Source organism: Lolium rigidum, chromosome 6 (genome assembly GCF_022539505.1).
Source record: "Lolium rigidum isolate FL_2022 chromosome 6, APGP_CSIRO_Lrig_0.1, whole genome shotgun sequence".
Classification (NCBI taxonomy): domain Eukaryota; kingdom Viridiplantae; phylum Streptophyta; class Magnoliopsida; order Poales; family Poaceae; genus Lolium; species Lolium rigidum.
In genome coordinates this window covers 293,147,634-293,156,951 of record NC_061513.1, presented here as the reverse complement: position 1 = coordinate 293,156,951, position 9,318 = coordinate 293,147,634, and the positions used below count along the sequence as shown (strand labels likewise).

General features: G+C 47.3%; 1 long non-coding RNA gene across 1 annotated transcript; it reads right to left on the bottom strand.

The window, feature by feature from the left end:
* Window positions 1–946: 946 nt before the first annotated feature.
* On the bottom strand, window positions 947–1,628 carry LOC124658962. Its single transcript, XR_006989395.1, has 2 exons — window positions 1,439–1,628; window positions 947–1,220 (listed from the first exon to the last, which is right to left on the bottom strand). It is a non-coding gene; the product is annotated as an uncharacterized LOC124658962 (long non-coding RNA).
* Window positions 1,629–9,318: the final 7,690 nt, after the last annotated feature.

Here is a 9,318-nt window from a genome sequence, read left to right as displayed (position 1 = left end):
ATATATACGATCCAACACAATCAATATATATTGAAAGATCATCAAGTACCAACTGAAGAGTCCATTACCAAGAAGCATGTATAGCTTTCAGATCTTGCAACTATAATCTCCCTTCACACATGCAGGCACAACTAAAATCATATGTAGGGCAGAAATATTAGCATATTAACAATCAGGTTTCCGCATTTGCGTGTTTGGACTGGACTTTATGCCTGATCAGAGAAGAGTAATTTCAGTTCTGCAATTCAGGAAATCAAGCACTAAGAATATGAGGAACAAGAGGACAGGCCAAGAATCATGTGCCGACCTATGGTTTGGTACGTTTTTCAAGGAGGAACTCCCTTCCAACCAGCCACCGGAGGTCACCAACGAATGATCAACATCAATGATATGTATCCGGTACATTCAGAGGACAGATACCATACAAGGATACAACAAAAAGAGAGGCAAGTAAGGAACGAACCCATCATAACTCATAGGGGGAGTAGCGGCGACGGGCGCAACATCGTTGTCGCCCACGACCCTGGCTCCAGTCCCATCACAGAGCTTGAGGTGCATGGAGGCGGCGGCCATGGAACGAAGGAGGAATAGGCGGGAGTAGACTTCGCGGCGTCCACGGATACCGCTCCGCGATGTGCGTCTCCACACCCTTGCCGACTCCATTCAAGAACTCCAGCCCGGCCTTTCCGAGGATGAGACATCCCCCCGCCCATTTTTCCACCTCCATCGTGAGGGCGCGCAGCCTTTGTCTGGGATTCCTGCGGTGGCGGCGGGGAATTATACCTGGGCATATCTCGGGCTGGGCCGGGCTTCGGGCAGCCCGACGCCTAAAGTTTAGGCCCAGGCCCGACCCGGCCCGACGGGATTCACGTTTTTCCAGGCCCGAGCCCGGCCCGATTAGAAGCCCGACGGCCCGAAGCCCAGCCCGACAGCCCGACACTGATAATTTCCTAGCGATCTTAGCAGCAAAAATACAGATGTTTTTATCGTTTACAATAGCACTTAATAGAAATACAACAAAATGTCAACAGTTCACAAGAATGACACTCTGATAGAACATCCAAATCATCACATATTATGCCTATGTTGAAGATGTATGTAAAGTATCGAGGTCCCATTCCGTGGGTTGGCTCTGCAAGTGAAGCTACACAAATTGCATCTTGCCCAAGGTTCTATCACAATGATGTCATTCTTTGTAGTAGTAATTTCCCGTTCTCCATCTGCCAAAAATGTTAAGAAATATCAGATCTGAGTTCATCTGACTATGAAGCAAAGAAGCAGAGATCTGACCAAAAATATGTTTTCGTTCTGCATCTATATACCAAGTTATCAAGTATTTAATTGTCTACACACAGAAGCAAATCTAATGTTTGTAGAAATTCATCTACAACTATACAACTATACAAGTCAACAATAGAGAAGTAAAACACTAACTTACTTCTCTGCCTTTTGACGGCGTGGACGAGATCCGTCCGCACTTCCGCAGCGACGATTCGACGAAGACCACGACAGCGCCCGTGGGCGACGGAGGACAACAGCGGCTGCGCGAGGACAGAGATTTGGCCGGCCGCAGGCGAGTACGTGGATCGACAGCTGCGGATGAGGACGCGGATCGACGGCTGCGGGCGAGGATGGACGTGCGGCGGCCGCGGACGACGCAGGGGCGGCGGCTGCGGGCGAGGACGCAGGTCGGCGGCCACGGGCGAGGATGGACGTGCGGCGGCCGCGGACGACGCAGGGGCGACGGCTGCAGGCGAGGACGCAGGTCGGCGGCCGCGGGCGAGGATGGAGGCGAGGAGAGGACAAAGAGGCCCGGAAGAAGGACGGTGTAGCGGAGACTGATTTGTTGGGCTTGGCCCATTTGGTGTGGGCGATGCGCGACGAAGGAGCACCACGTACGACGGAAGCGCTTGACGTATTAAGGGTGGGCAGAATAAGGATTATGTTTAGTCTTTTTAAGTAGTAGAGATTTCAATAAAGTCGTTGTCGGTTCTATTAGTTTAAATTTAGTTTATAAAGTTGTTGTCGGTTGTTTTTGTTCAATAAAGTGGTTCCGTCTTTCCGGCGCGGATACATGGCCAGATTCGAAGGAGGAGGCTCTGTCTTTCCGGCGCCGGCCCCCTCTTTCCGCCTCTGTCTTTCCGTCGGCCCCTCTTCCCGCCTCTGTCTTTCAGCCGGCCCCCTCGTGCCGCGATCGAGGAAGACCAATCGGCTTAAGGTCAGGAACAAAGTCAACACAAAACTCAATTACCTCCTCATTTCCATAGCCCTTGGCGATGCTTCCTTCTGGCCTAGCACGGTTACGAACATATTTCTTTAATACTCCCATGAACCTCTCGAAGGGGAACATATTGTGTAGAAATACAGGACCGAGAATGGAAATCTCTTCGACTAGGTGAACCAGGAGGTGCGTCATAATGTTGAAGAAGGATGGCGGGAACACCAACTCGAAACTGACAAGACATTGGACCACATCGTTCCGTAACCGTGGTAGAACTTCCGGATTGATTACCTTCGAGAGATTGCATTGAGGAATGCACATAGCTTCACAATGGCTACTCGAACATTTTCCGGCAGGAGCCCCCTCAAAGCAATCGGAAGAAATTGCGTCATAATCACGTGGCAGTCGTGAGACTTCAGGTTTTGGAACTTTTTCTCCGCCATGTTTATTATTCTCTTTATATTGGACGAGAATCCAAACGGGACCTTCATACTGCTCAGGCATTCAAAAACGATGACCTTCTCTTCTTTGGTCAAAGCGTAGCTGGCACGACCTTGAAACCATTCCGGATGCCGGTTATCAGGGTCTTTCAAACGTTGCTGGTCCTGCCGTGCTTCCTTTGTATCATTTGTCTTCCCATACACGCCCAAGAAGTTTAGGAGGTTCACGCAAATATTCTTCGTAACGTGCATCACGTCGATTGCAGAGCGGACTTCTAGGACTTTCCTATATTCTAGCTCCCAGAATATAGATTTCTTCTTCCACATGGCTGCGTGCCCGTCAGCTCCCTTCGGAACCGATTGTCCGCCGAGACCCTTTCCAAAGATGACTTTCAAATCCTTGACCATATCAAATACCTCAGCACCGAGTACGTTCCGCAGAGCTTCGGCCGGTGATCTGCCTTGCCGTTGTAATGCTTGCCTTTCTTTCTTACTCGGATGAATTTTCGGAAGAAATCGACGATGCCCAAGGTACACGTTCTTATTACAATTTGGCAAATGTACACTTTCAGTCTCATGTAAGCAGTGCGTGCATGCATTGTATCCCTTATTTGACAGTCCGGAAAGGTTACTAAGAGCAGGCCAATCGTTGATGGTTACGAAAAGCAACGCTCGTAGGTCAAATTCCTCTTCTTTGTGCTCATCCCACACACGGACACCAGTGTCTGCTCCACACCTGTAAAAGTTCATCAGCTAATGGCCTTAGGTACACATCGATGTCGTTGCCGGGTTGCTTCGGACCTTGGATGAGCACCGGCATCATAATGAACTTCCGCTTCATGCACAACCAAGGAGGAAGGTTGTAGATGCATAGAGTCACGGGCCGGTGCTATGGCTGGAGCTCGCTCGCCAAAAGGATTCATGCCATCTGTACTTAGACCAAATCTTATGTTCCTTGCGTCAGCTGCAAAATCTTTGAACTCTCTGTCGATCTTTCTCCATTGCATTCCATCTGCGGGGTGTCTCAACTCCCCGTCAGACTTACGGTCCTCTTTATGCCATCGGAACAACTTGGCATGCTCTTTATTCCTGAACAGACGTTTCAACCGTGGTATTATAGGAGCATACCACATCACCTTGGCGGGAACCCTCTTCCTGGGTTTCTGGCCCTCAACATCGCCACCAGGGTCATCGCCTCGATCTTATAACGCAATGCAAGTGCATACCGGGCATTCATTCAAATTCTCGTATTCACCGCGGTAGAGGATGCGATCGTTGATGCATGCATGTATCTTCAGAACCTCTAAACCTAGAGGGCAGACAACCTTCTTTGCTTCGTACGTACTGGCGGGCAACTCGTTATTCTTTGGAAACATATTCTTCAACATTTTTAGCAAGTTTTCAAATGCCGAGTCAGCTACACCTGCCTGTGCCTTCCATTTCAGCAAATCCATTGTGCAGCCCAGCTTTTTCAGACCATCATCGCATCCGGGGTACAGCGCCTTTCTGTGATCCTCTAACATGCGATCCAAATTCTCCCTCTCCTTTTCAGTTTCGCAGCGTCTCCGTGCATCAGCAATGGTCCGACCAAGATCATCAGTGGGCTCATCACGTGCCTCTTCTTCACCTTCCCCTTCACCTTCCCCTTCACCTTCAGCATCCTCCATGAAAGTATCACCGAAATGAGCAAGATAGCTTTCATCGATGAAATCATCCCCTTCTTCATCTTCTTCCATTATAACCCCTCTTTCTCCATGCTTGGTCCAACAATTATAGCTTGGCATGAAACCGTGCCGAAGCAGGTGCATGTGAACATCTCTTGAGGAAGAGTAACCCTTCTGATTCTTACAGTTAACACATGGACAGATAACAAAACTCCCCTGCTTGTTCGCATTAGCCACTACGAGGAAATCTTTCAAACCCGTAGTGAACTCGCCGGAGAGTCGGTTACCGTACATCCATTGCCGATTCATCTGCATTATTATAATATAAAATATATAATTAACCATCATGCATTTGTTAAACTAACTAGCTACAAACAATATAAATTAAACAATGAACTACACACATGCATATTTTATGAATGACACATGAAACGGTTCAAGTTGCTAACCGCGATCGAGGAGGAAAAAATAAATAAGGAAGCTCAAGTGTGGCTCCAACACTTCATATCATGTTTGTTTCATACTCTTGGGGCATTTTTATCAAACACCTTGTGTGCATAAGAGGAACCAAAAGCAAACCTACACCCCCTTGTGAAGCTTATGAAGAGAAGTGGCACCAAATGGCTAAGTGCTGTGAGCTGAGGCCCTTTTATAGGGATGGGCCTTTAGTCCCGGTTAGCCTGGCCAACCGCGACTAAAGGCCTTCGGGGACCTTTAGTCGCGGTTGGCCTGGCCAACCGCGACTAACGCCCCTCCCGTCCACCAGCTGGCCAGCGAGCGCGCTGGGCCCAGCTCTTTAGTCGCGGTTCGCCACACGAACCGCGACTAAAGACCCCATTAGTCGCGGTTCCTATATTTTGGCGACTAATGGGGCTTCCCGGAAGGCCATTTTTCTACCAGTGATGAAAGATTGATGCACTAGCTAATTAAACCAAAAGTTCGAACTGATTGAAGGGGGTGTGCTCCATGGCTAAGGTGCGCACTCTGGTTCGGCACCACCGGCGGCGCGTAGCATGCTACAGCGGTGAAACGTCGGCGAGCGGCTGTGTCCTGCTGCTGGTGTTGTGGTCGATGCCATGTCCGCCGGCCGACACTAGGTGGACGGAGCGTGTCCGTGCTTACTGCAGCTGCCGGACCCGAGCACGGACATGCAGTTCACTGGAGCGACGAACTTGGTCAAGAGGCTGCAGGTGCACACATCAGGTACTCGACCAAATGCATGAGAGAGAGGGTCAAGTCATTGCTTAAATGTGGGCCCAACATGTAAAAATGTGATTAAACAAGTTTTTGCAATATGTGACAACTTGACCTAAAACCATAGGTATTTCCATTATTTCTAAGAAATATACTCCATCTATTCAATAATGTAATGTAAGCCTTTCTACGGAAAGTCAATACGGTTCCCAGATGCATATGCTCCCTCTATCACAAAAACATATTTTTAAGAGTCGAAAAAGTTTGACAAAAAATTCTACATGTATATCCCCATAATATACGTGTGTTTGTCAAGTTTCGTGAAAACCCGATATTTTTTGTGGTCTATGAAAAAAAGAGAAAATTTGTCTTGCTAAAGGTCTTATTTTAGCACCGAATTTTATCTTTTTTACACACGTCACACGACAAGTCAGATTTTCATAAAACGACTTTGTTGGTGCATAGCATATGAAGATGTACGTGTGAATTTTCAGTTTCAATTTTTTAACATTTTAAAATATGTTTAAGATGTATTTAAAAATAAAAGAACCATGTGCTTTATAAGTCAAAACGTCTTTCTAGATATATCAAAGTGGACGAGATATGAACCAATAAAAGTAAACCTATATACTAAAAAGCATCACATTAATAAAAAGTAAGTGAATCTATATTAAATCGAAAAGGTCTTACATTACTGAAGGCAGGGAGGGAGTACCTACGTGTTATCCTAGATCAATTGGTAGTAAAATATACTCCCTCCGTTCCTGAATATAATCCATATAGTTTTTTAAGAAAGAAAATCCAAAATTTAGAATTTAGTGTGACACACCATTTTTCCAGGGATTTTATTATATTTTCTTATTTTATTCAAAGTTCTATATTTTCTCAAGTCAAATGTATAGGGGTAATCCCGTCTAAACCCGGTATAATTTTCTCTCAATATGGGTTCTTTAATATCCGTGCCAAAAAAACTAGAACTTATATTTAGAAACGGAGGTTTACTTCTTCCCATGTTGAAAACAAAGAAACGAGGTGTTAATCGCGCCTGACGCGTGAAGCTATCTCCAACAGGATAATTTGCCGAACTTCTGCATGATCTTTCTAAAAATATAGTACTTCCTTCGATTCATATTAATTATCGCTAGTATAGATATATATATAGAACTAAAATATCTCTAGAACTTTAGATACATCCGTGTTGGAGATAAATAATTTGGATCGAAGGAAGTACCTACCAGTTTGATAGTTAACTGCGGCAAAGTTAGTGTTGATCTGTTATGCGGTGCTTTCAAAGCCTTGAATATATAGTCGAGGATTGCAAGGATTCAGTTCGTAGACATTATATTTTTAGTATTTCCTGCCTTTAGGCTTCCTCACTGCCAGAGTGTGCTCATCATTACCATATTCCTTTGTTTTCTTCACTGTGTGGTTCACCCAACGTAAAATATAGTATATATTACAAAATACATATCATCAGAAAGTTTAGATGTTCTACTTTATAAAGGTATAACTTTTATATATACAATTTATATTATATTACTAGTTAAATTGACGATCTACTCAAACTGTTGATCTAGAATACGCGCAGGTTCTACAAACTGGGACGGAGGTGCCCACGCAATGAGTGTGTATTTATCGCGTCCAGTTCTGAATTTTGTGTTAGCAGTGGGTCACGTCTACGGTGAGTGAATTGAAAGAGTAATAATCAACTGTATGTATGCATACTATATTCGTCCTCGTGGGGTTCAGTTATATAGAAGAGTTACACACGAGGGAGGAGAGGAGAGTACAGTTGAGATCCAGCTAAGTAGGATCATGCACAACGTGCGATATGCACAACGTGTGCGGGAGAGGTGGAGAGAATAGCTGCTGTAGAATCGGTCTTCGGTGGAGTCCGTTATCACATGTCTAACATCCCCCCGCAGTCACATCGTCGGCCCGACGAACGGTGAGACTGGGTACGGAACTCGTTGAAGACAGCAGTAGGAAGGCCCTTGGTGAATATATCGGCAAACCGAGAAGTAGTTGGAACATGCAACACCCTGAATTCGCCCAAAGCCACTTTATCCCTGACGAAATGGATGTCGATCTCGATGTGCTTGGTCCGCTTATGCTGAACAGGGTTAGCAGACATGTAGACAGCAGAGACATTATCACAGTACACAACCGTACACCGAGTAACAGGTCGATGAAGTTCCTGCATTACCTGTCGAAGCCAACAACACTCTGCAACAACATGGGAACAGCTCGGTATTCAGCCTCAGCACTGGAGCGGGACACGGTAAGTTGCCTTTTGGAGGACCAGGAAATCAGATTATCGCCGAGAAAGACGCAGAACCCTGATGTCGAGCGACGGGTGTCGGGACAACCCGCCCAATCCGCATCAGAGTAGGCCACAAGGGAGGAATCGGAGGTGGGAGTGATGGAGAGGCCGTGATCAAGAGTGCCTTTGACATAGCGAATGATTCGTTTGACGAGATTGAGATGAGGTGTGCGAGGGGCATGCATGAAAAGACATGCTTGTTGAACGGCGTAAGAGAGATCGGGACGGGTAAGGGTGAGGTATTGCAACGCACCAGCGAGGCTGCGGTAATGAGTGGGATTATCCAGGAGGTCACCGTCATGGAGAGAGAGTTTGGATCCGGCGTCGATAGGGGTGTTGGCAGTGTTGCACTCGGTCATGGCAGCACGATCGATAATGTCGAGGGCGTACTGGCGCTGAGAGAGAAACAGACCCGCAGAAGAGCGAGAAACAGAGATGCCTAAGAAATGGGAGAGAGGGCCGAGATCGGTCATGCTGAATTCAGATTTGAGAGAAGATATGATAGTCTGAAGTAGAATGGTGGAGGATGCCGTGAGCACTATGTCGTCTACATAGAGAAGTAAATAAGCAGTGCCGGCCGAGGAATGATGGATAAAAAGAGAAGTGTCGCAGCGAGATGATGTGAAACCGGCGGAGGTGATGAAGTGGGCAAAACGCTGAAACCAAGCACGTGGTGCTTGCTTTAGACCGTATAGGGATTTTTGGAGAAGACAAACATGATCGGGGAGAGCAGAATCTTCAAATCCCTTGGGCTGCTGACAGTAGACTAGTTCGTTGAGGGTGCCGTGAAGGAAGGCGTTTTTAACGTCCATTTGATGGACGGGCCAGTGAGAGGAAACGGCAATGGAAAGGACAAGTCGAATGGTGGACGGCTTAACGACGGGGCTGAAAGTTTCGTCGTAATCGATGCCATGTTCTTGGCTAAAACCGCGAACAACCCAACGCGCTTTGTAGCGAGCGAGAGTACCATCGGAGTTGTATTTGTGGCGATATACCCATTTGCCGCTAACGATATTGGCACCGGGAGGAGATGGAACGAGACGCCATGTATCGTTGAGGAGAAGGGCATCGAACTCTTCACGCATAGCGCGAGCCCAATGAGGATCCTGGAGAGCAGAGCGGTAAGTGCGAGGGATAGGTGAGATGGAGGGGGTGGTGATGAAATTCAGATGCTTACGGGGAAGCTGAAAACCAGATTTGGCGCGTGTGCGCATGGGATGAGGATTGGCTGGAGGTTGCACGGGAATGGCATGAGAGGGGATCACGGGAGACGGAGTGGGGTGATCGGAAGATGAGGCAGAAGAGGCGGGCGCCGGAGAAGTGGAAGGAGTGCTGGGTGTCCGCGGCAGAGATATAGGAGAAGCGGGTGCCGTGGTAGGCTGCCGCGGCAGAGGATCGGGAGGAAAGTCTGCCGAGGCAGCGCCGGGAAAGGAAGAGGACGAAGAATCAGGGATGGGTTCATCGTGGGGAAAGTCA